This window comes from Cetorhinus maximus, chromosome 6, assembly GCF_964194155.1.
Source record: "Cetorhinus maximus chromosome 6, sCetMax3.hap1.1, whole genome shotgun sequence".
Classification (NCBI taxonomy): domain Eukaryota; kingdom Metazoa; phylum Chordata; class Chondrichthyes; order Lamniformes; family Cetorhinidae; genus Cetorhinus; species Cetorhinus maximus.
Genome location: NC_135884.1, coordinates 32,377,327 through 32,403,211, shown reverse-complemented (window position 1 = coordinate 32,403,211; position 25,885 = coordinate 32,377,327). Strand labels below are relative to the sequence as shown.

At 40.6% G+C, this 25,885-nt stretch overlaps 1 protein-coding gene, 1 non-coding gene and 1 pseudogene across 4 annotated transcripts in view; 1 reads left to right on the top strand and 2 right to left on the bottom strand.

The window, feature by feature from the left end:
* The window catches only part of LOC144681687 (ERC protein 2), an 864,810-nt gene that overhangs the window by 478,313 nt on the left and 360,612 nt on the right, over positions 1 to 25,885 (top strand). The window lies entirely within an intron of this gene.
* Positions 1,997 to 2,315, bottom strand: LOC144681310 (small ribosomal subunit protein uS14 pseudogene; annotated as a pseudogene).
* Positions 2,356 to 2,463, bottom strand: LOC144682361 (U6 spliceosomal RNA). Its single transcript, XR_013577011.1, has one exon. It is a non-coding gene; the product is annotated as a U6 spliceosomal RNA (small nuclear RNA).

The window sequence follows — 25,885 nt, the reverse complement described above, 5'->3', positions numbered from 1 at the left end:
ACCCTTAACCACCCACCTGCTATCCTACCTCCTCACCCACTTACACAATGAGGACACGATTGTTAGTGTTGGGTGTTACGACCGAACCCCGGGGCAAGGTTCCCCCCAATTTGTTGTGATCCTGGATGAGATATCCCAAATTGTTATGCTTCCCGGGTGAGGAGGGTGAACTGGCTCCCTTTCTTTTATCAATCCCCTCAGTTGGTCGCAACAGGTTAATTTAAAAAGGATCCCTTCCCTCATTGATATCTTTTCCCAGTCCAAATGTATTTATGTTTTAGAAGGAGCCAATTTAACCAGGCTTTCTTGAGTCAAAGAGGGTGAGTTTATTAGTTACTAAAATGTTCTAAAAAATAATAAAAATGCAACACACATGCACACAGATTAGAAATGAGAAATTGAGCCCAAAAATATAAGTGAAAAAAAAATATACGGATCAGTCTTTGGCTTGACTGCGAGGAGTAGATGGCGAAACGTTGTGACCGTTAAGTTGAGTGATTCTGGTAGAGCTGGCTTTGGCAGTAGAGCAGTTGGTTTGGAGATTCTTGGTTCTGCAGGTTAGTTGAATGGAGTTGTCCTGTTTCCTTTTCAACTGTGGTTTTGATAACTTGTGACTTGCTTACAGTAATCAGAGAGAGGAGAGATTTAACCTGCAGCTGCAGGGATGCCAGTTGATGTTCTTCAGCTGTGACCTTCATAGCACACAATAGCACCAGAACAAAACACCAGACTAGCACACAGAAACCAGGGTTAAAGTTAGCTTTTAATCCCTTTTCTTTTGTATTCCTGGAAGGGAAAAACAAACATCTTTTGCCAGAAACTGCTTTCTATCAACTCGAATCATGTCCACAGTCTGGGATATAACTCAACAAGTGATGGTTCCTGCTGTGATGGTAATCATTTTTTTTGCATTGCATCTCTTCCTTTGAAGTTTCTCTGTCTCAAGGAGGCCTTGACACCTTTTTAGGTGCGACATTCCATTCTCTCTGGACTAGTTGGTCACGTGTAATCCACATAGGAATTTTCCAGCAAGTGGTTACTTTACAGTCTCAGTCAGCTTTTGCTTGCAGGCCTTTTTTAAAAAAACAAATGTCTTACTTATGTCCAAATGTCAATATGTCCAAAAGTAATTCGGGGCTATGATCAATGGTCATGACACAAGGCAAAACAAAGCTTAAGAGGATGGGAGGATCAGAGGAACAGAGATTCAGGGAAAATATTCGAGGACCAGGGAGGTTACAGTGATATGCATGGGCAACACTGTGGACTGATTTAAACATAAGATAATTTTGAATTTAAGTGGGATCTAGGAACACATGTAGGTCAATGCGCGTGAGTGAAATGACCATGTAATACATGGTGCAGAAGAGAATATGGGGAGCACAGTTTTGAATAAGTTAAAATTTGTGGCGGGTGTTGAGTGGCAAGATTAAGAGTGCACTGAAGTAATCAACCTGGAAGTGACAAAGGCAGGAATGGGATTTTTGGTGACAGTGAACTAGCTTGCAGGAGTGTCTCATCAGTTCAGACTTACACTTGCCTTAGTGTCCCTTTATAACATAGTGGGCAGAATTTCCCGGTTGGCATGCAGGGGCGGGACCTGCACGCCGACACGTAAAATGACGCAGGGTGACGTCGGGCGTGTTTCCCGACATCACCCACATCATTTAGATTTTCAGTTCAGCAGGTGCACAGCTGAATCGGCTGCGTGCCCGCCGAACTGTCAAAACCCTATTAAGGCCTGTTAATTACCTAATTGAAGTCATTGTCAGGGCTGCCCATCCAACCATACGGTTGGCGGGCAGACCAGGAGCCCAGGCGGGCTTCCGAAAAAACATGAAACCTCAAGCACGGGCGGGATGAGGTTTCATGAGGGTTTTAAAAATGTTTATTAAGTTTTAACATTCAAGTAATTGACATGTCCCAGCATGCGCGAAACAGTGCACAGACCTGCTCAGGGGATTCCCCCCACCCCACCCACACAGGCAGCACTTCATTTTTTTTTTCAAAGGACAATTTGATTTTATTTACAAAAATGGAGCATCACAAGTTTGCTTCTTCCCGGTGAAGACAGTAGAAAGTTGTTCAACACATGCTGTGTTTCCATTTCACACTACATTGGAATGCATTCTTGCTCCTTTTGTAATTTAGTCCAGCTTGACGAAGCCGATATCTTTAGCGTATTGTCAGCACTGGCGGCACGTGTTGAGGCCATATTTCCGGATCAGGCCGTGTCGGTTTGCACAGACTCGGCATGAGCGGGAGCCCTGGCCGAATTTCCTAGATTGGGACCACTAAAGCTGCTGATGACCCATGGCGGCCAGACACAGAGAGCCAGGCAGCACTTCATTTTTTTTTTATATGGAACGCTTCACGAATTTGCGTGTCATCCTTGCGCAGGGGTCATGCTAATCTTCTCTGTATCGTTCCAATTTTAGTAGGCAGCACTTCATGACGGACGTTACACTGGGCAGGCCTTAATTGGCCCGCCCACGTAAAATGGTGGCGTGTCCCCGACCGAGGGCGCCGATCAGGAAACCGCCCGCCCACAAACGCGCCTGCACAACCCCCCCCGAAAATTCAGAAAATTCTGCCCAGTGAAATAAATCTTGATGTCACTGAGATAGATAGACAAATGGACAGGCATGCATTTATTTACAATCTACTCTTCGTTTAAAGTTAACTAATTAGCAATTTTCTGTTGTTTCAATTTTTTCCAACATTGAATTCCCACTTTTTTACTTGCTACTGTTAGTTTCATATAATGGGATAAGCTTATAATTGAATGGCTATCCATTTCATGGCCTTGTGAGACTTTTCTAGTTATATATGTTGCTTAATTTAAGCGAATGGCTAATTTTGTTTTGAGTGCAAAATTACTTAAGCAGTAGACTGGAATAAAAAGAGAAAATGCCAGAAATACAGTACACAGCATGGCTGGCTACATCGGTGGGGGAGAGAAATACATATATAGTATTACAGGTTCTGATGAAAGGTCATCAACCTGGAACATTATTTTGCTTTTGTATCAGGCATTGTATGTACCATCTCATTATATCTCTGAGAAATATGTCAAGGCTTCAAAGAAACCATTTTTGATTTCTAGCCACTAGGTAATTGTGACACAATGGAATCACTCAAACAGTAGTGAGATAATTACCTGTTATTCTGTGTTTATTTTGATGGTGTTGGTTGAAGAGTGATCTGCTGGCCAGAGAACTCCTTGCCATTCTTTAAATATTGCCCACAGGATTTTTCATATCAAGCAGCCAGAGGCAGGGTTTAACATTTCATCTTGTCTTACAATCACAGTAGAGACCGATAACTTTTAAAGAGATTCGAATTCCCAGTCATCAACTTAAACGATCACACAACAACATTAAGTTTTAAAACTTTTACTGTAACAAATGAACTAAAATCAGGTAAATCAAACACTACTTAGTATGCAACTAATACACTGAACTATGGAAAATATTTCCTCTCTGTAACTTTTTAACTTGACCAATAACTCCACATCACACTTAACTGCCTGCGCTCCACAGAATTGCAGTTTTCACAGTAATCAGTCCAACATTGTTCCCAGCTTCCAACGAGTAGCCCTCTCCCCATTTTGCTAAGTGATAACATTGAGTGACTGTCAAAAGGCGCTTCTCTCAGTGTCCCGAAAAGTCCCAAACCAAATATCAGCAGTAAGGCCCAATCTGGCGATTCTTCCCTCCACCACCTCCCTGCTCCCTCTCTGCGACCCCACCCCCAAACCACCACCGTACCAGGATGAATCTTCTAAATTCCTTAGATTACCACAGTATATGGCTCTTTGACCAGGGACATCTTCCATCCCGATTCTGCTTAAGAGTTCACAGAAAAGCAGCATACTCCTCTCTGCTGACCACACTAGCTGTAGCCTTTTGTCTCTGGGACCCCCCCAACTCACTCTCTCACTTTATCATTCTTTTCAAAATGTCGGGGACAGAAAGTCTGCCCACGGTCAGCCTCAGTTGCTCTTGCCTTTGTTTCAGGTGTGAACATTTTGCAGCTTGCTCTTAGTAACTCTTGACTTGCCCCATCCCCTGTCTTCCCGTCCGCATGGTAACTGAGCCACCCAGACTTGTTGTCAGGCAGAACTCTGAACAGATCATATGACTCTCTTCACTACCCCACTTTACCTTAAATTAAAGAGAGTCCCAAAACATAATCATCATATAAAATTTCACATTCATAACACTTGCAACATAGCACTTCCTTAGTGCAGCTCTTAAAGATCAGCTTAGATTATGTGCTGAGTTCCTGAAAACCTGGAATGGGATCTCAAGCCACAACCTTCTACATCAGAGGTAAGGGTTCTACCAACTGAACCAAGCTGACGCTGCAGTTCAGATGGTGCCATTCAATCGCAAGACCCTGTTTGCTGTGCCATCTAATCCAGTTTGAAAAAAACCCTCAATGGATATGAAATAAAACCACCTCACAAATGTTTATATACTCCACAAATAGAACAATTTATAGCATTTCCAGCGTAAGCCCTTTTCTGGAGTGAGTTGTGTTGTTCATCTAGTCAAATATCACTTTCTTCATTTTACGTTTCATAAAATCCCCTGATTTGTTAACTAGCTTTTAATGCAGTCCATCGTACGTGATCATGCTAAATAAATAGTGTATATAGTATCTTACACTTGTACCTTTTTTCCCCAGAACTTACCCAGCAATTATTTAGAAAAAAAGTTTACTAAGTGTATGTTTAACAACGGTGTTAAGACAGTTCCTGGGGAACTATTAAAGTAGTTTTGAATTGGTTACACCTGATTAATGGATGTAAATTGGGTGCAATTGATCAAAAAATTGGTGGAGTTCCATAATGCCAAATTTCCATCCATTTATAGCACCCAATTAGTTTTCTGGCTGGCAGCAGAAGTATACCCTACTTTACAGTTCATTAGATTAAAATTGGACTCTAATTCTGTCATTTAGAAGTCCACACAATTTCTCAATGTTTCCACTGATATAGCCCTCTGTTGTCTACCAGCCCATAAAAATAAGTATCCTGGCTCCTAAAGTGTGCTCTATGAAAGTGCATTTAAAGAGCCCTATAAGAATTGTAGCACCAGTTCAGATTCTTTCCAAGCTGTCACCTTGCTTTTTTTCTGTTTATTTTCACTTAGTTGATCAGAAGGCTTTGTGCCAAGTATTCTGACACTGGTTTTTTTCTAATTTCCTCAGTGTTGGGATAATGGGCTTCTCGGTGGGAAATCCCCTTTCTTCATTTCAACTATATGACCTGCTTCTATTTGTTTTTGCAGGCTGAGGTTCTGCTCCACCACTGAAACTTTGCACTTACAGCTGGCTTAAGCAATATAGATAATAGGTGAATAAATGGAGTTGAGGGTATACTTCAGCTGTAAATTTATTTAATAGCAAAACTCGCTTGAGGAACTGAATGGCCTACTCCTGTTCTTCTGACTTCTGCTGGCACCCATCCTGCTGTGGCTGTTGGTCCCTTCATACTGACAGGGCAAAAACAATTCCAGTATCAGTCACTATTCCATGGCCGCTTAATCTGCTTTGTGCTATGTCTCCTGCACCTCTCCATCAATTTTGGCTATACTGATTCACGTGCTGATACTACTGCTTCCGATTTTGCACGCTTCTCATTGTTCCTTGGACTTGACCCTTGGATTTAAGTTTTACCTGCAGATTTACATTTTACCTTACCCTGACTCCATGACCTTTGTGGCCCCTAGTCTGTAGATTTCACTCCTACTGCTTTACACTGCTGGAGGGAACTCTGAGTAACTGAGACCACCATACCTCTCCAGTGGACCTCAGAATCATCCTTTACTGACTCTTGTCCTCCTTAATTCCCTCAACCCACTAGATAACCTTCCACAAATGTGTCAGCTATTATTCTCCTCCTGTCAACTGTTTATTTGATCTAACCACTCTCCACTATTGATTCCGGTCATTGGTTGGTGGCTGCTCCAAGTTGACCTTGTGTTGCCTGTAGTCAAGTTTCACCCCTTACTGTCTCCTGGCTTTCAGACTTTGGACTGTTTCATATAGTCTTTTCCATGTTCTCAGTTTACAACTGCCACATATCTTGTCTAATCTCTGTCACGCCTGTGCAACCAAAATTTTCTTTATATTAATTTGTTTGCACGTTTTGGTTGCCATTCAAACACAGAGGAATCACAAACAATAATGTGCTTCCTACAATCTTGTTATAGGTTGTTGTACTAAACAGCTGGTTATTTTGGTTTTTAACAAGAAAAGTTCAGCTTCATCAGTACATGCAGCTTGAAGCACTGAAGTATTTCTAATTGTAAACCATTCCAATAAAGTGCAAATCTCCAATGTATACTGTACCTACAAAATAACTTATGTTTTTTTTGTGTGTAGTATTGTGGTTATTGTATGGCTGTTCAGACAGGGTACTCCTCCAAACCAGGCATTGAAAAAAAAATTGATCCTGCCCTGCAGTCAGTCCTTTTGTGTTCAAACAAAATACAGTTGCTCATATAGGCTGGTGACTTGGACTTGGCACCAGCTCTGAAACAAAGACTTGAGAAGGTGGCTAAGGTGCCTAACTTATTGTTTTTCTCTCTTTCCTATGCTCATTACATTTCCTTTGCTCAATGTCTTTCTTAATGACATGCTCAAGATTAGGAGCCTGATGTAATTCATGCTGCAATGCATTGGTTTATCCTAGTGCTGTATCATTGTATCTCCTGTCTAGGATTATGTAGATAAGACTATAATTACATAGTGTTATTGTCCATGACACTGTAGAGAATTAAGAATATTTACTTTTCTCATGAATCCAAGTTTTGTGTTACAATCATTGTGCAACACTCTGACTCAGTGTGCATTCTGGTTAATGTTTAAAGTTCATTCTGCAGACAGCTTTTTTGATAAATAATGTTATCCAGAACTCTGATGCACGGTAACAAATGGCAAGCCATACTGAAATAAAATGGAAGAGATACATAATGCAGAAGTCACATTTTTGTTTCTTGGCCATTATAAGCAATGTACACATCACTTGAATATTCAGCATGACCTGGTTAATGTTTAGGTTTTTTACCAACAATCTCGTCTTAATAACTGTGTACAAAATATGTGATGGTGGAAAATTATGCTTAAATTTATATTCAAGATGGAGCTTTATTTTTCAGTTATGGCTAAAACCAAAATCCAGGAATTAGCTTAATAGCAGAATGCAGCAATTTTGCAGATTTCACAGCTATGCTTGAGAAGTTGGACAGATTTGGAATAACATGTAGATACAGAAGGAGTGAATAGACTACAAGGCAATCTTAGTGATATTCAGATCATATGAGTGAAGTGCAAAAATTTGTATGTGTAACCTGGGCCCGAATTTTTCACTCGTCGGGCACATGTGATCATTGGGCCCGGAAGTGGATGGGAAATGGGCCCCTGACTGCAATTGGCCCCTGGCCGTGATTTCACACTGGCAAGCCAATTAACGGCCAGCCAGTGTGAAACACGCTCTGAGAGAGGCTCAGCATTGCTGGTAGGGGCAGGTGCCAATGTCATCATGGGTGCTGGTGAGCGCTTCCAATGAGCTCCCTGAAGGCGGACAGCTGCCTCAGGGAGCTGCAGACCTCCACAGAATAAACAAAACAACCAAAACGCTGCAAAATATGTCCATGCAGCACAGCCAAACACCTGAAAACATACCTCCATTTAAAAAAAAAGTCCCCAAATATTTCTCTTTTTATTTTATTTCCCCACAGAGATTTCATTCCGCCCTGGATCGAGGTTTGAGGAAATAATGTGAAGGCAGCCTGGCCGATTGGCCAGGAAAAAGCGCTTTCAATTGCCTCCTTAATGGGCTTAATTGCCCACTTAATTGTCGGCAGGCACAGTGGCAACTGCCGCATGCACCCATAGAGCGAGATATTGCGCGAGTGCACGATCATGTCGGGACACTCGGCCGACGTTGTCAGGTGCTATTTCACAGCTGCGCGGGTCGGACACGCCCACCCGCGGGATGTAAAATTCTGGCCCTGAATTTCAGGATTATACCACTTCCATATATATATTTTAAGAAGCTCGCTGTGAAATTCTTCTGTACTGTTGAGCACAAAGCAAGGTGTATGAAGTGCGTTTGTGAGATTTAAACAATATTCTGCTAATTAATATAAAGACATCTGGCCCCACACTACTAGGGAAGCATCTCAAGCATTCATTTGCCAGAGAGGCTGAAAATTGTGGCCAGACGTGCCATGGGGTTGAGATGTGAGCCAAGGTTCATCATCCCTCTAAACCTCACAAAACATCTCTGTAACACCTATTGGTCCCCTTTATAAGGAAACAGAAAAATAGTGGCATTATTTTCACAGTCTTTCACCATGAACCCATGCCTGTAACCATAGGTTGGCCTTGTTCTGCCAATCAGGCCACTGTGCCTACCATCCTTGTCTCCAGCCAACCAGGTCTTTGAAAGGCTGCTAAGCTGGAGACAGTGTTGCTGCTGGGCTGGGAGACTTCTCCAGTTACATTCCACTTAACAAGAGCATATGGTATCTATTGGAGAAAGTAGGATCTGGCCAAATTTGCATACTCACTAGTCTCATAGCAGGAGTGCGTTGGGAGGGTTGTAGGTTTTCAGCCCCTCAGCTTTACATGAAATTTTAGATTTTTTTGCCATTCTATTAAGCTGCAGAACAATTGGGAAGACACTTATGCCCAAGCTCTGTACAGGATTTTTCCTCCCCCACCTATTCTGTCTAAAAGCTTGCAGAGACAGCGTTGCAATTGAGCTGATGTACATCCAGAACATCTCTATTGAAATCCTAGATAGTTCAGGCTAGATTGGGGTATTGAAGCTGGGACTTGTGTTTTGAAATTGGTTTCAAGTGACTGTACATTTAAGAGTTATTTTGTCTTTGTGTTCTAAGAATATTTACAGTAATCAGAAGTGTCAAGCATTTTGTGCTAATGCAGGAAGATTCTTTACAGTAGTCAGGATGCTATTGCTTAGTACTAGATACAAATCTTCAATATATATTAGGCATAGCAGCCTGATGTGTGGTTTAAATATTAACAGAAATGTGAGGTTTGGACAAAATGAGAACTATTACTGTAATTATGTGATTCTGTGCACAAAACGCACTTTTGTAACTTTGAATGTGATTGAGAGAGCTTAAGGTTCATTTGGCTTTTGGGCTGACATATGTGCTGGCTTGCTGCAGTGTTTCAGTTCTGCTCTTTAGCAGTTAACTCTGTCAGTTACTGTAACTGTCACTTGCACTCTGTGCTGAACAGGAGCATCACTTGACTAATGTGCAAAGATTGTATCAGTCTGTGATGGATTGTATCCTTGCAAAACCTTGCAAACTATTGGATTGTGCAATAAATAAGACATATGGAAGATGATGTTTAACCTTATGTGAACAGATTTCAAGTTTTGTTTTCAAAGTAGACGTGCAATTAATAAATTGATTTTTTTATTCTGCCTGACTAAAATTATCTAACTTACAAGTAAATTTGACTCTTCATTTTAGCCAAGTATGAATTCTGACAGTGGAATGGATAGGAAAATGTGATGGTATATAAATCCTCTGATATTTCAGGGGAGGTAGGGAGGTGCACGGTAGGGTGAAGGAAAGGTCAAGGAGGCAATATAATTTTCTTTGTGTTTCCTGCCCAGCAGGCAAGTTGAATTGACAGGTTGCCTGCCAGGTGGAAAAGCCAGTGACAGGAGGGCTGCAGCTGGAGGGGGCCCTTGGGAACTGTCCCAGCGATCGGAAAGGGAGCAGTCCACAGATTGGAGCTTTAGGTGGTTTGGGGGCGTATCATCGCAAGCATGGTCTGCAGATTGGTGCTTGTGCAGTGATGTCAACTGTGATCATAGGCCCCGGTTCCGGGTGGTAGGGGTCCAGATTGGGCACAGTTGTGATCACAGGCTGCACATCGGAGGGCGTGGGGGAGTTGGTGATTGTGGCAGGAGCTAGAAAGAGGCAGCAATTTGCAGAGGCGAGGACAAAGGCTTCTTTGAAGGCTGGGGGATCATTCCTGGCCTGTCTTGCCCACAAGAGGCACTATCAAATGCATTTAACGACTGGAGCCAGCAACTCCAGCCTCCATTTCACTGCTGTGTTTCTCAAACCTTAGGAAACCCACACAGCATGAGTTGAATTTAAATTAAGGTTCCAGTTGTGCTATGGGAGCCAGCTTTAAATATGTTGTTGAAGTATCCTGCCTTCAATCCTGAACACTCGAATGTCTCACTGTGTGAAAATGTTGGCAGGCTCATATGCATTGGGTTGGAGTCACAGAAAACATATTTCAATGTTTAACTAACCATGCCCATCATGGGGGCAGGGGACAGGGGTGCCTAAAGAACAGGAGTGATTTGGGTAGAATATGCTCCATTTATCTGTGGAATATTTTTGCAGAACAATAGAAGAATGTGCCTTTTGGCTTAGTGTACCTAAAAAAGTGGCTTCTGTAGAGACTTTCCAGGGGTCTGCCGAAATAATCCATCATTACACGAATGAGTGGCGACTGGAGGCATGCTTGGTGTGAACTGGGTACCTGGAATGGAGTGCAGCCACCATGTACAGTGCAGAGCATGCTAGTGGTCTCACCTCAGAGGGCAGTGTGCATGGAGAAGTGCTGAGAGCAACAAGGAGATTGCCAGGTAGACATGTTGGCACCAGACTTATTTAGGAAAATTACACGTAACTCAAAGTGTTTTCATGTGTCTAAGTCTGAATTCATTGCACTTCAAATTTCATTCATTAAAAAATTGTGTTCACATATATATGTTGTATGATATATACATGCTTACATAATCTCATATTTCACTTTATGAATGACTTCAGAACGCTATTCTATAAACAAATGTTGTACAGCAAGATTCCATAGACAGCAATGTAGTGTATGACTGGCTAATCAATTTGATGGTGTTAGCTGAGGGAGGAAGGTTGGCTGGCGGAGCTGCCTGTTTTGAATATTGGAATGGGATCTTCGATGTTCATCTGAACTATCTGGAGCATTAGAAAGGGCCTTCGTTTTAAAAAAAAAACAAGCAATTAGGAAGGCAAATAGTATGTTGGCCTTTATTACAAGAGGATTTGAGTATAGAAGTAAAGATTTCTTACTGCAATTATATAGAGTCTTGGTGAGACCACACCTGGAGAATTGTGTGCAGTTTTGGTCTCCTTGTCTAAGCAAAGATACACTTGCCATAGAGGGAGATCAGCTAAGGTTCACCAAACTAATTCCAGGGATGGAGGGATTGTCCTATGAGGAACGATTAAATAGATTGGGCCTTTATGTTTGAATGAGACCACCTCTCATTTTTCTGCACTCCAGAGAATAGAAAATTCTTACAGGGCTTGACAGGGCGGATGCAGGAAGGATGTTTCCTCTCTGACTAGGGATCTAGAACTGGGGGTCACAGTCTCAGAATAAGGGGCAGGCCATTTAGGACAGAGATGAGGAGGAATCTTTTCACTCCGTGGTGAATCATTGGAATTCTCTGCCCCAGAGGGCTGTGGAGGGTCAGCCATTGAGTGTGTTCAAAACTGAGATCAATAGATTTCTACATATTAAAAGCATCAAGGGATACAGGGAAAATGGTGTTGAAGTAGAAGATCAGACATGATCTAATTGAATGGCAGAGTGGGCTCAAATGGCTGAAGGGCCCACCCCTGCTCCTATTTCTTATGCTCTTGGACTGCAATGGTTAACAAGGCTGCTGGTGAGCACCAGGTGAGTTGATTGTTCAAGAAAGGGGAGTTTCTTTTTAAATGTCAAAGCACTACCCGGTACTACATATGACTTAAACCCAAAGAAAGGACATAATATCTGGACGATCTTGTGTTTTTATGAGTATTATATAGTATAATTTAGATGGTGGGCCTGTGATTACTAATGCATTTGAAAAGGGGTCTTTTGATTAAAAAAAATACTGAGAACCACTGCCCTAGCTGGTCGTAGATAATTGAAATTGCAAATCACCTGAGTCGCTCCAATGGGTCTTCTGACATAATGTCCCAAAAGACATTCACAAGTAGTAGGATAGGTTTATTCCTATAAATATCCACCTCTGACAGCTCTTCTGGTTGGTTTGAACATTGCCCAGAGGTTCTTTGACTTGGCAGGTTAGCACCACCTAGATGAAGCATCAGAACATAAAACTACTTTAATTGTGGTTAAATTGGTGCCTCATTTACAAATCACTAATTAATATCAAAAGGAACAATTATTCACCAGTCTTGCAAATAGCTGTAGTTACCAACATAAACAGTTCTATGATTTAAGAAAAAAACCTTCAGTTTGTAAATTGCTTGATTGGCAAGTTGAATTAAAACTGCATACTGTTGAACTCCATCAGCTGTCCATGGAGAATTCTAGTTTCATGTTTCTTTCAAGTTTGTTTTTGGCTGCATTCCCTATATTTCTGTCATTTAGTTTTGGCTTCCCAGGAGGATTTACTGCTAAAGATTGGGAACCTTGACTTCTATGACTTCACATACTATTGTGATGAATAGGGAATATTTTTTTTTCAAGATGCATTATTTTGATACGTTTCCATTCAGAAGTTCAAGAAAATATTAAACTGTTTATGTATAAAGTTTTCTGTAATTAGTTCCGGAAAGAAGTAGTAATTGTGTTGGATTCAGTAAGTTGCAGTATCCTCGTGGTTGATGATAAGCAAGGATTTTAAAACAGCCTGAAGTAAGTTCTTGAGAACTGCCATCTCGGAAGCATCTCTGCATTCACTTAAAATGTGTAATGATTTAAAACTGTATTGCACCACCGTAATAGGGCACATCCCAGATTCAACCAAGATCATGACATTTGTGATAGCATTACCTTAGAAATGAATGGGTGGAATTGGGAGAGTGTTAGTACAAGACATTAACACATTAATCATGCATGTGTCCTTAGTCTTTGTACTCTAATTTGTATGTAATAGTTACGATAGTAACAGGAATGGAACCTATCTTGCCTTGTGTCTTCTGGGGGGTTTCTTGGGTAAGATATGTTATTCCAAATGTTAAAATTCCTGAGCACTAATTGATTCCATATTGAAATGGTGTCCTGAGATCATCTAGTTCACTTTGTTTGCTCTGCTGTTAGTGAAATAGCACCCTGAGGATGTTATGAGTTGAATCTCAGTTAATTACCATCTAGTGTCTTAACTCCAGTGATGCAACAAACTGGGGCATCATAACTTCATTAATTCAGTAGAGTTGCAATACATATTTTAATTTTTAACATGATGGCTCAACAGGAGACCTATTAATCATGATTATTTTTGAAAGTAAACTTTAAGGTAGAATTTATTTTAATCTCTTTATATCTTGCCTTGTACTGTATGTAAGGCTTTTATCTTTGTTGATAGAACCATAGAAAATAGAAGCAGGAGTAGGTCATTCAGCCCTTCGAGCCTGCTCTGCCATTCGATATGATCATGGCTGATCCTCTATCTCAGCACCATACTCCAGCTCTCTCCCCATACCCATTGACACCTTTAGAGTCTAGAAATCTATCTATTTCCTCATTAAGTAGATTCAGTGACTTGGCCTCCATAGCCCTCTGTTGTAGAGAATTCCGCAAGTTCACAACCCTCTGAGTGAAGAAGTTTCTCCTCATCTCAGTTCTAAATGGTCTAACCCCTATCCTGAGATTGTGACCCCCTGTTCTAGACACCCCAGCCAGAGGAAATATCATCCCTGCATCCAGCTCTGTCAGAGCTTTGTATGTTTCAATGCGATCCCCTCTCATTCTTCTAAAACTCCAGTGAATACAGGCCTAGTCGGCCCAATCTTTCCTCATATGACAATCCTGCCATCCCAGGAATCAGTCTGGTGAACTTTCGCTGCACTCCCTCTATGGCGAGTATATCCTTTCTTGGTTAAGGAGACCAAAACTACACACAAAAATCCAGGTATGGTCTCACCAAGGCTCTGTATAGCCGCAGTAAGACATCCTTGCTCCTGTACTCAATTCCTTTTGCAATGAAGGTCAACACACCATTTGCTTTCTTAACTGCTTGCTGCACCTGCATGCTTGCTTTCAGTGATTGGTGTACAAGGACACCCAGGTCCCTTTGTACATCAACATTTCCCAATCTATCACCATTTAAATAATACTCTTCTATTCTGTTTTTTTTTCTACTAAAGTGGATAACTTCACACTTATTCATCTTATACTGCATCCTCCATGTATTTGCCTATTCACTCAATTTGTCTAAATCACCTTAAAGCCTCTTAACATCCTCCTCACCGCTCACATTCTCACCTAGCTTTGTGTCGTCAGCAAACTTGGAAATATTACATTTGGTTCCCTCATCCAAATCATTGATACATATTGTGAATACCTGGAGCCCAAGCACTGATCCCTGTGGTACCCCACTGTCTGCCATTCTGAAAAAGACCCATTTATTCCTACTCTCTGTCTCCTGTCTGCTAACCAATTCTCAATCCATGCCAATATATTATCCCCAATCCCATGTGCTTTAATTTTGCACACTAACTCCTTATGTGGGACTTTATCAAAAGTTTTCTGAAAATCCAAATACGCCACATCCACTAGTTCTCCCTTATCTATTCTGCTAGTTACATCCTCAAAAAACTCCAGTTGGTTTGACAAACATGGTTTTCCTTTCATAAATCCATGTTGACTTTGCCTAATCCCACTGATATTTTCTAAGTATCCTGTTATCACATCCTTTTTAATAGACTCTGGCATTTTCCCTACTACTGATGTTAGGCTAACTGGTCCATAATTCCCTGTTTTTTCCCTCCCTACTTTTTTTAAATAGTGGGGTTACATTTGCCATCCTCCAATCTGCCAGGACTGTTCCAGAACCTACAGAATTTTGGAAGATGACAACCAACGCATCTACTATTTCCATGGCTGCCTCCTTTAGTACCCTGGGATGTAAATTATCCGACCCTGGGAATTTATCGGCTTTCAGTCCCATTAATTTCTCCAGCACTGTTTTCTTGGTAATACTAATTTCCTTCAATTCCCCCTTCCTCATTAAACCCTCCATTCCCTACTATTTCTGGGAAGTTATTTGTATCTTCCTCCGTGAAGGCAGAACTAAAGTAGTTGTTTGATTGCTGTGCCATTTTCTTGTTCTCTATTATAAATTCTCCCGTTTTGGACTGTCAGGGAGCAACATTCATCTTCACCAGTCTTTTTCTTTTTACATACTTATAGAAGCTTTTACAATCCACTTTTATGTTCCTTGTAAGTTTACTCACATACTCAATTTTTCCCCTGTTTATTAATCTCTTGGTCCTCCTTTGCTGAATTCCAAACTGCTCCCAATCCTCAGTCTTGCTACTTTTTCTAGAAACTTTATATGACTCCTCTTTGGATCTAATGCTATTCTTAATTTCTTTTGTTAGCCATGGTTGGGCCACTTATCCTGTTGTGTTTTTGCACTAGAAAAGAATATATGACTGTTGCAATGCATACATTTGTTCCTTAAATATTAGCCATTGCCTATCTACCATTGTGCCTTTTAATGAAGTTCCCCAGTCTATTTTAGCTTCCTCAAGCCCTATACCTTTGTAGTTTCCTTTGTTTAGATTTAGGATCCTAGTTTCGGATTGCACTACTTTACTTTCCAACCTAAGGAAAAATTCTGTCATGTTATGGTCACTGTTCCCTAAAGGACCCTGCACACAAGATTATTAATTAAGCCATTCTCATTGCAACAATCCAAATTTAGGATAGCCTATTCCCTAGTCGGTTCCTTGATGTATTGGTCTAAAAACCATCTTGTGTACACTCCAGGAATTCATCCGCCACAGTATTATTGCTAATTTGGTTTACCCAATCTATGTGTAGATTAAAGTCCTACATCATCTCTACAGCAACACATTCATCCAGCCTATTCCCCTGATCTCACTGGCACGTAGCACTGGGAGTAATCCTGAGATTACTACCTTTGAGGTCCTGCTTTTTAATTTATTTCCTAGCTCCCTATATTCCGCTTGCAGGACCTCATCCCTCTTTTTACCTATGTCGTTGGTACCGATGTTGACCTCTAGCTATTCACCCTCCCGCTTCAGAATGTCCTGTAGCTGTTCAGTGATATCCTTGACCGTGGCACCAGGGAGGCAATGTACCACCCTGGTGTCATGTTTGCTGCTGCAGAAGCATCTATCTGTTGCCCTTAAGATAGAATTCCCAATCACTATTGCTCTGCCACTCGCCCCCGCCCCCAAAAAAACATGCAGCTGAGCCACTCATGGTGCGGCGGACTTGGCTGTTGCTGCATCTCCCCCAGTAGTATCCAAAACAGAAAATCTGTTAGAGAGGGAGATGGACCCAGGAGACTCCTGCACTACCTGCCTAGTGCCTTTACTCTGTCTGGCAGTCACTCATTCCCACTCTGCCTGTGCACTCATTACCTGCGGTGTGACCAGCTCACTGTACGTGCTATTCACGAAGATCCCAGCCCTGCAGATGCTCCACAGTGACTCAAGCCACTGCTCCAGATCCAAAACACAGATTTCAAGTAACTGCAGCTGGAGACACTTCCTGCACATGTGGTCACCATGGACACTGGAAGAGCCCCTGACTTCCCACATTGCACAAGAGGAGCATTCCATGTCACTGAGCTGCCCTGCCATGACTTACCCTTAAATTACTCCCTTTACTTTTACTTCCTCTAGTTTAGAGAATATTAAGGACAGTAGAAATACTGAACAAGTCCTACTTAGCAAGGCCACTGCTCTTTTTTTCTCTGGCAAAGTAGAAAATTAAATTATCACCTCCCCTTTTCCCTGAACTCTATTACTCACCAAACTCCAACTGAAGCACTCAAATGCAGCCCTAGGCAGCACTCTGTGCACCCAAGGCAGCACTGTAGATGGCCTGCTTTTATGGCCCCTGCATCTAGCTTCTGAAAACCTGTTTAAACCAGTTATCCAATTAACTAGCTGCAAGCAGAGCCTGAATGAGTCATGTTTTAAGGCTAGACTAAAACTCTCCTCCTCCCAACCCAAAGAGCAACTTTTAGTTAATTACTTAATTAAAGAAAGGCAAGGCTGTAGATAGAAATTAACTCTTAAATTTTTACTTGAGGCCAGTGCTGTGAGCTCAAATTGATGGTCAAGAGTTTCTATGTTGCATACCTATTAGTACTTAAGTACCGTAATAGCATATTGCCACCACCTGGAAGTTCCCCTTGAAGCCACCATCCCAAATTTGAACTATATCGCTGTTCCTTCACTGTCGCTGGGTCAAAATCCTGGAACTGCCTTCCTAACAGCACTGTGGGTGTACTTGCACCACATGGACCGCAGTGGTTCAAGAAAGGCAATTTCGAGGGCAGTTCGGGATGGGCAAGGAATGCTGGTCAGCCAGCAACATCCGCATCCCATGAAACAATAACAATAAATTTGCATTTATACTTGTTAATGCATACATTTTGATTTGTTGAGATGATAATTATATGATCTCAAATCCAGCAGAGTAATTTATATTTCTTTTGTTAAAAAAAAAATCTATTTTTCACATATATGAAAATCCTGTTAACTATAGTTTCACGAAAAAATTGTCTTAAGCAAATGGTTGCTCGTTGGTACCATTTTGTGTTATCTCCTCTTCAGTATTTTTCTTCAACAATTTCTTAGATTTAAGAAAATTGGCCTCTTGATATAAAAGCAATATGTTCGAACTTGGCCATATCTAATAACATTGACCCACTCTTAATTTTCCATTTGGAGCTGTGCTTTTCCAATGCTATAGGACTTAATTCCTTGCCAGTGTCAACACTAAGTGTAGTACTCTGCCACATTTAAGCATTCTCCATTCCATGTCTCTGTCAATGATCCCGAGTCTAGGGAGCCTAAGAATTTCACAATTCAAAAAAGACTGTCTGGAATGATCACTCTCTGGAATGAGCGATGACTGGGCACTTCAAGAACCTTCACTAACCCAGGGTTGGATCATCTACAAAATCTCTTTTTTCCCATTTCCCCCTATTTAGAATTATCCATATTCTTTTCCCTTAGGGCTTAGTTGAGTAATATTTAACAACTAGCAAATCACTCCCACTCTTACATACTTATGCTGTGTTGAAGAGCAGATTTTACATGGGCCTGATAAAAAGTAACCAATCTTTGTCCTTGGTGAGGAAATGACATGAGAATACAGCATGGATAGTGTTTTGATCACAGCTGATGTTGATACTGGACATGTCCGATCCCATAGTGAAACCTGGCTTGATAGATCCTAACATTTTTTTTAAACCATGGAGGAAAGTTACTGCACAAGTTCACAGAAGTTTGTTAATGAACTTTTAACACATAGAATAAAATATTTATTAAAACAAGAAAAATAAACTATATTACACCAGACAAAAAGGTTGGGAAGATCTCAATACAAGGTGATTCAATTTCCCAATATTCCTTTACCCAGCAATATCTTTACAGATGCACAAACAAGTGAATTTACCATCAGCTTGACACAAAGGCTCATTGCTTGCGATTGGTACATGTGCATTCACTTGATGCCTCTCACCCAACTTGTATCTTTCTCCAAGACACCCAGAACTGTACTTTACACTTACTATTGCTTCAACTGTAGAGCAAACGCATGAGCTCCCTAAACTCAGTCTCTCAGAAGCCTTGTAGCATTTCTTATTTCAGAGCTGAAAATCCCTGTCTTCACTCTCTGACAAACACTGAACTTTCCACACACCACCAATTTCGGCCGACTAACAAAACAAGATGGAAAAACAAAAACTGACCTGCAGAACCAAATGCTTATCTACAAAGCCTATATCCTCAGCACATTGCTGTATGGCAGTGAAGTTGGATAGCTTGCACCTATCACGATAAAAGGCTCAATAACTTCCGTCTCTGGTGTCTATGATGCATCCTTGGCATCAAAGGGCCAGATTTTTGCGAGGTTGGGAAGACTTTGCCCATCTTTTAAAAATGGTGGACGGGACACAGATGCGGAAGTCCCTCCCATCATTTCTGACAGACCCAATTTTTGCCAGTCGGGGAAAGGGTGATTCACATGGCAGGAAACCCAAAATCAGCTGGGCCATTTGAACTTAGTGCTGAGTTCAAACAGACCCCATTTTGGCTGTTGCAAGGGTCTTAACCGACAGTGTGGGAGTCTCAGATTGGTGGAGTCGATGAGAACGTTCTTGGAAGCAGATAAGGTCTGTTTAAGTGTTATGATTTGAAGTTTTTTTAAATGTCCTGCTCTTTAAACATTAAAAAAGGCTGAAGCTGTCACTAACAGTTTGAAAAAAACATTTGTGCTCAACTGCTTTTATTGACAGACTATCTGGTGTAGGTTAGGAAAAAACAATAGCATCTGGTTGGGTAGTTTCAGAAGGGTTCTTTAAACATCTCCCAAGGCTATTATTATGTCATGAATGCTTGGCTGAGTTTCAAAATCTATAACTGTTTCAGTAGGGGTTCTGAGTTCACAGTTTGACAGTTTAAAGAGGTTATTAAAGAATTAGCTGTCTTTGAAATGGGGTCTGAGTAGAAGTTTGTTTTTATAAGAGACTAAGTACTTGAGAATTAAAAGCTTTGAATGGATTTTATGAATGGAAGTTTTTCACTATCAAGTGTGTATGAGTGAAAGCTAGATTGTTAAAAGTTTTTTTAAAAATCTTCACATGGTCTCCCATGGCAGATTCTGGGTGAGTGGCATTGAGTTGGCATGGGGGCTATTTGGTGACATGGTGGGTGGGAGGCATAAACTGGCATTAAGATGGTATGGGGACTATGATGGGACATGGGGGGAGTTGGTGACTAGTTGGAGGTCATGAGTCGGTATTGGATTGACATGGGAACTATGCAGGGCCACGGTGGGGGGAGGTTGGGTGAGGGGTGAGCACCAGAGGGCCTAACAGCTTGTAAAACAACTGGGACCAAGTCCCAGAGAACTGAGGCCAACCTTCTAACCAGTACCTCTTAGCACTCATCCACCCCCAAGGCTGCCTATGCTCTGCTTCCAGGCTTGGCAGCACCCCCCGCACAACCAGCACGCGCACACCAACACACACACAAATTGCGCTTCTCAGGGTACTCTTTACCGAGGTGGGTTTTGGCTTTGGCAAGTAGGGAAATTTCCTGATTTGAACTACCCACCTCGGTCGTAAAAAAATAGCCCCAAGTCACCAAGGAAGCATGTGAAGCATGCTAGCGCTGATCAAGCAAATAAGGCTTTCCTGGCTTCGACATGTGCACAGGATGGAAGATGGCCACAGCCCCAAGAATATGCTATATGTGGAGGTAGAGTGTGCCAAGAGGGTGCGAAAAGCTGCAGTTCAAGGATTCTATCAAAGGAGGCATGAAAACCATCGACATCAATCATGACCAGTGGGAACCTCTAGTTGATGGTCAATACGAATGGTAACAATAACAGGAATTCACCATCACCACCACACGTGGATTCAGAAGCTCCAAAGCAGATGCCAGCCCTGCAAACAAAGAGGTCAGCAGAGATTATCCTGTGCCACCGGCAACAGAAAACTTGATGAGTGGCACTCGTGGCAGACTTTGCCTTTCCAGAACCGGCTTGTTCAGCAATCAAGAGAAGTGCAGCAGATGATCTCATTTTTCCTCACCAAAGCTCTGAGGTGTGTCCCATCATCTGTCACAGATGGAAGCATGCCAGTCACCAAAATTTTAAGCAATCTCATTAACATGGTGTCATTAGTTGAGCCAAATGTCCTTATATTGAGCATTTTGCTTGCTATTGGGGATTGGGAGCACATTTTAATTTCATATCGTGGCAGCTAAGCAGACTGGGGGTTGATCTGAAAGTTAGATGAATGGTGATGTATATTGAATAAACTTTAATTTGGCCATGGAAAACTCATTAATTGTATCAAAATGAAGCATTTACATATTTGGTGTTTACTCTCACTGGTGCAGGTAAGTGGACCAATCACTAGTACTGCATGTGGAGGTAGTGTTCATCCAAGTACCTATTTAACTGATTCGAATCCACATGTTTGATTTTGGTATTTAACATATACAGTTTTTAGATGTACGTATTACTCATCACTGCCTACTTTATTCAGAACCAATCACTTGTTTTCAGTTACATACAATATACAGCACAGAAACGGACCATTCAGCCACCTTGCCAGTGATGGTTTTTATACACCACCAAGTCTTCTCCCATCCCATCTACCTCAGCTCAATCTTCCAGCATAACTTTCTATTTCCTTTACTCATGTTCTCATCTTATTTCCTTTTGAAATAAGCTAAGCTGTTTGCCTCTATCACTTCCTGTAGTAGTAAGTTCCACAATTCAGCCACTCTGAGTAAAGAAATTCCTTTTTATTCCCCCATTGAATTTATTAGTAAGTACTTTACAGTTATGGTCCCTAGTTTTGGATTCTCGCACAAATGGAAATGTTCTCTCCATATTGCCACATCGAATGCATTCATAATTTTAAAGATCTCTCTTCTCTAAGTCTTCTCTTTTCTAAAGAAAAAGGTCCTAACTTGATCGATCTTTCCCGATGGCTGTGATCTCTCAGTTCTGGTATTATTCTTGTTGATTGTTTTTGCACTTTCTCCAGTGCTTCCATGTCTTTTTTAAAGTTTGGAGACAAGAACAAGTCTACAGTATTCATGTGACCTGACTAGACTCCTATGCAGTTTTAATATAACCTCACTAGTTTTGAATTCTATACCGCTGGAAATAAATCTGGCACTTTGTTAGTATTTTTATTCAATTGCTTTGCTGCCCTGCGATGCAACTTTTAATGATTTGTTTACCAGTATCCCTAGATTCATTTGCTCCCCTATCCCATTCAGTTTCTTATTTTTAAAGGTATAGGTTATGATTCAACTTTTCTTAATAAAGTGCAACACCTCACATTTATTGATGTTACGGTTCAGTTGCTGGTTAACTGTCCAGCCTGCAACTTTTCTGTCATCTTGTATTATGTTGCAATCTTTCTCAGTGTTAGCTATATACCCACAGTTTGGGAGTCACATCTGCAAATTTTGGTACTGAGTTTCTTTACTAAGTCCAAATTATTAATGTAAATTATAAACGATGGTACCAGGACTAATCATTGTGCACTGCTTTCTACCTTGCTCCAAACTGAATGATACACTTTACCCCTACTCTCTGCTTTTTTAAAAGCCAATTTGCTATCCGTTCGGCCATTTGTCCAGCATAAATTCGCCTGTCGCCCCCCAGTGTATTTTGAATCCTGATGTATGTCATTAGGGACAGTGTGCAATGACAAATCACTTTGAAGTGCACTCTGATGTCCCCGTTCGCACATAATGTCCTTGTGATGAAATGTCATAGAGCTCTGGCGTATTCTCAAATGGTACAAAAGAGCTGCGGCGCTTTGAAAGTGATTGTACACAATGTCAATATGAAAACAAATGCATTTTTGCACCCAGGTACATTTGAACAGCTATCACATGTTTTCTTATTGCTACACACTTGGCAGATTATTGCAAACATTTAGTACTTTTTGAGTAAGGAAGTCCTTCCTAATATATCTGTTTTCAAATTTTCTTTTCACCAATTTAAATTCATGTCCTTTTGGCCCACCGTTTATTTCTGGCATTGTGACCAGAATTAAATGTGATACTCCAAGTGAGGCCTGGCAAATGCAATGTAAATGCATAACATAACCTCTAAACAATTGTCCTCTGATGCTCTGCTTTACAGCACGGCATTCTATTTACGTTTATAATTATATAGCCACTTTCCCTGGACATTGAAATTGATAATAGCACACTTTCTTCCACGTTCCTTTCTAAATCTCCCTCTTCCATTATTTATTGTATACTTATTGTTATGCTTAAAAAACGTTTTTTTAATTTTAGATTTTTTTTATAACCAGCTTGTCTCAGACTGATATGCTGATGAGCTCTAGCACTCTTGTTTCCCAGTGAAAATTTTCATTCTAGATAGGCAAGACCAGGGATTGAACAGTGAACTGCCTTTTGTTTGTCAGCTACTGCTTTTTAATTAGTTTACCACTACAAGGAAAATCACTAACTCTACCGTGAACTTTGACTTGGGCTTTAATAGCAATTAAGCTTTATTTAATAGTAAAAGATCAAGTGAGTAGTAGTAACATGATTTTTTTTACAGTAATTAATATACTTAACTAGCTCTTAGCTTGGTCGAAGTAGAGCATGGATATTTTAGAACCGCTGTTCTAAACTATGTTTTAGCAATATTTTTGCAAAGCAGTTTGCTTCTGTTTCTGACTGGTTATAAGACCATAAGATATAAAAGCAGAAGTAGGCCATTCGGCCCATTGGGTCTGCTCAACCATTCAATGAGATCATGGCTGATCTGATAATCCACAAAGCTTTTCTGCCCTGACTCACTCTCTCTTCTGAGCTAAAGCTTCAAACAAGACTTCCTGGTTTGAATAGGACAGCTTCTGAAATACCTACAAAAAAGTGTCTGAGTCCAAACAGATTTAAATAACTCTTAATTCAAAAAAGCTGCCAAACACACAAAACAGATGTTTATATTTGAATTCAGTCACCAGGCCCCTCCTTCTGAATATCAGGAACAGACTGAAATCAATTGTATCAGGTTAAAGTGGAACATGATTTCTATGAGTGAAGCTGGTTTTAAATCCCTCGTGCACTGTTTCAGAGCTAAAACTAATATCATTATCTTGAAAAAAATGCTTTGTTACATTGCTGTGTACTTTTTTTGACTGATATGCAATAATTATCAGTGTTAATTTTTGTTTGCCACTAAGCAGACAAATGTCATAGCGAATCTAAATCTGTAACTTTTTTCACTATTTCACCACACTTCCTGTTTTGGTGTAGTTGGCAAATTGGTTAAGTCTGTAATTAGTTTTGGTGTCTAGTTCATTGATATAGTTCAGAAATTATAGGGACCAACCACTGGTCCTGTGGATGTTGAGCCAACTTCACTGTTAGTCCAATATTTTCTTGCTCATTAGTACTGTTTCTTCACACCAAATTAATTCGCAGTTAAATTAACTGCCTTTTTTTCAGAAATCCTCCTTATGACAGTTTGAATTTTGTTTTGTACACACATCAGCATTGAGAATCCATCTGTATAACAAATGGTACATACCTGACATTTATATATTTATGCTATTAAACTGCTAAATAATAGAACTGGATTTCTGGGTGTGGATCATTTATCTCTTCTGGGAAAAATATGTGTTAGTTTAAAGGAAATCTTGTCCGTGTCCTTGTAGTTTGCTGATTGCTTTAGAAATCTGTCTGGTTCCTAGAAGTCCTATCAACACCTCCATGGATGCTTAGTGGAACATTGAATCAAATCAACAACACCCACAAACCAAGTTCCTGATATCAGCAACACTGCCAGGCAGGTGCCAAGTCAAGGACACGTCCTGCTCAAGGGAAAAGGGGGAAGAATGGGAGTGTAAGGTGCTTTGGACTACTTTAGCACCTTTCTTGACATAAACCAACTGCTAAAGTTTTAATCAGTGAAGTGCAGCAGTTGAGAAACACATAAATCAAATTCAAAATTAAAGCAAAAAAAAAAACATTGTTAAACATCATTTTTGAGCTATTTGATCTTCTATGGCATCGCACATGCCAAGTTAAGGCAAAGCGTAATCTTGAGGCGAAACAGGCTCAAAATCAGGACAGTTGCTCCAAAGTATGCATAAGCAATTCCCACCCTATTTCAAAGTCATACAATATGTCCTTATTTTTATATTTCTATCATAAATTCCTACATCCACGTTTATAATGGAAACATTTACGCAAACATATCACACCATTATTACACCCTCCTGTGAGTGTAGAATTTACAATGGAAAAAAATTTACAGGAAATTTGTAATAGCTTTTAATATATTACTAATTAACATCCTGTGGTTGTACATGGTAAGTCAGAGAATACAGTCTCCTGCTTACCTGTTTCTGTTGTCTAAATGCTGTTTTATTCTCTGTCTCCTTTTCTGATTCTGTCTGTTTCTTTTTCCTCTGTTTCTCTGCCCTGAACTGATCTTTCTGCGCCATCTACAACTACAGATTGTATTAGGGATGGGAGAAAATGTGGTTCTCAGCATCTTTCCTTTCATTTTCTTGCACCCCACCCCCCATCACAAATACTTCACTCTCTACCTCTCAATTCCATTTAATTCCTTACCTATTCACGTTCCTAATGCCCATCTCCTTTCTACCACATCCTCATCCCATCGCTACCCCTACCTCTTTCCCTCCAAGCTATCTGCTGAATTCATTTTTCCTTTCGCCCCCGCCCTTTTATCTTCCCCTCCTCATCGTTATTCACCTCAGCATTAAGCTTCCATCCACTTATTCTCTCCAAATATTGCTGCTGAGAGACCATAGGTCCATTAATCCCCAACCAGCGTCCTCCTTCTGCTTCCACCCCCTGTCACAATTCAACTTTGGTTTTTTTTAAAGTAACTTGTACTTAGGTAGCACCTTTAACATAGTAACATGTCCCAAGGCACTTCACAGGAGTGCTAGAGAACAAAAATTTGACACTGAGCCACACAGTGAGCTATTAGGACAGATGGGCAAAAGCTTGGTCAAAGAGGTAGGTTTTAGACAGCATCTTGCAGCAGGAAAGCGAAAAAGAGAGGTTTAGAGGGAAATTCCAGAGTTTAGGTCCTTTGCAGCTGAAAGCACAGCCACCAGTGGTGAAACGATTTAAAAATCAGGGATGCTCGAGGCCAGAATTTTTTTAAAATGATGTAAGCATGATTTTATGCTTCTATCAGAGTTTTATGTGTCTATATATAAATCAGCACAACATTTTTAAATTTGTTAATATCAATAAAGGCATTCCAGACAAATCACATCTTAAACTAAAAAAATATTTCCAAATCAGTATGTTACAGAAAAATGTATTAGACAGTTTATATATGTGGTCTTTGT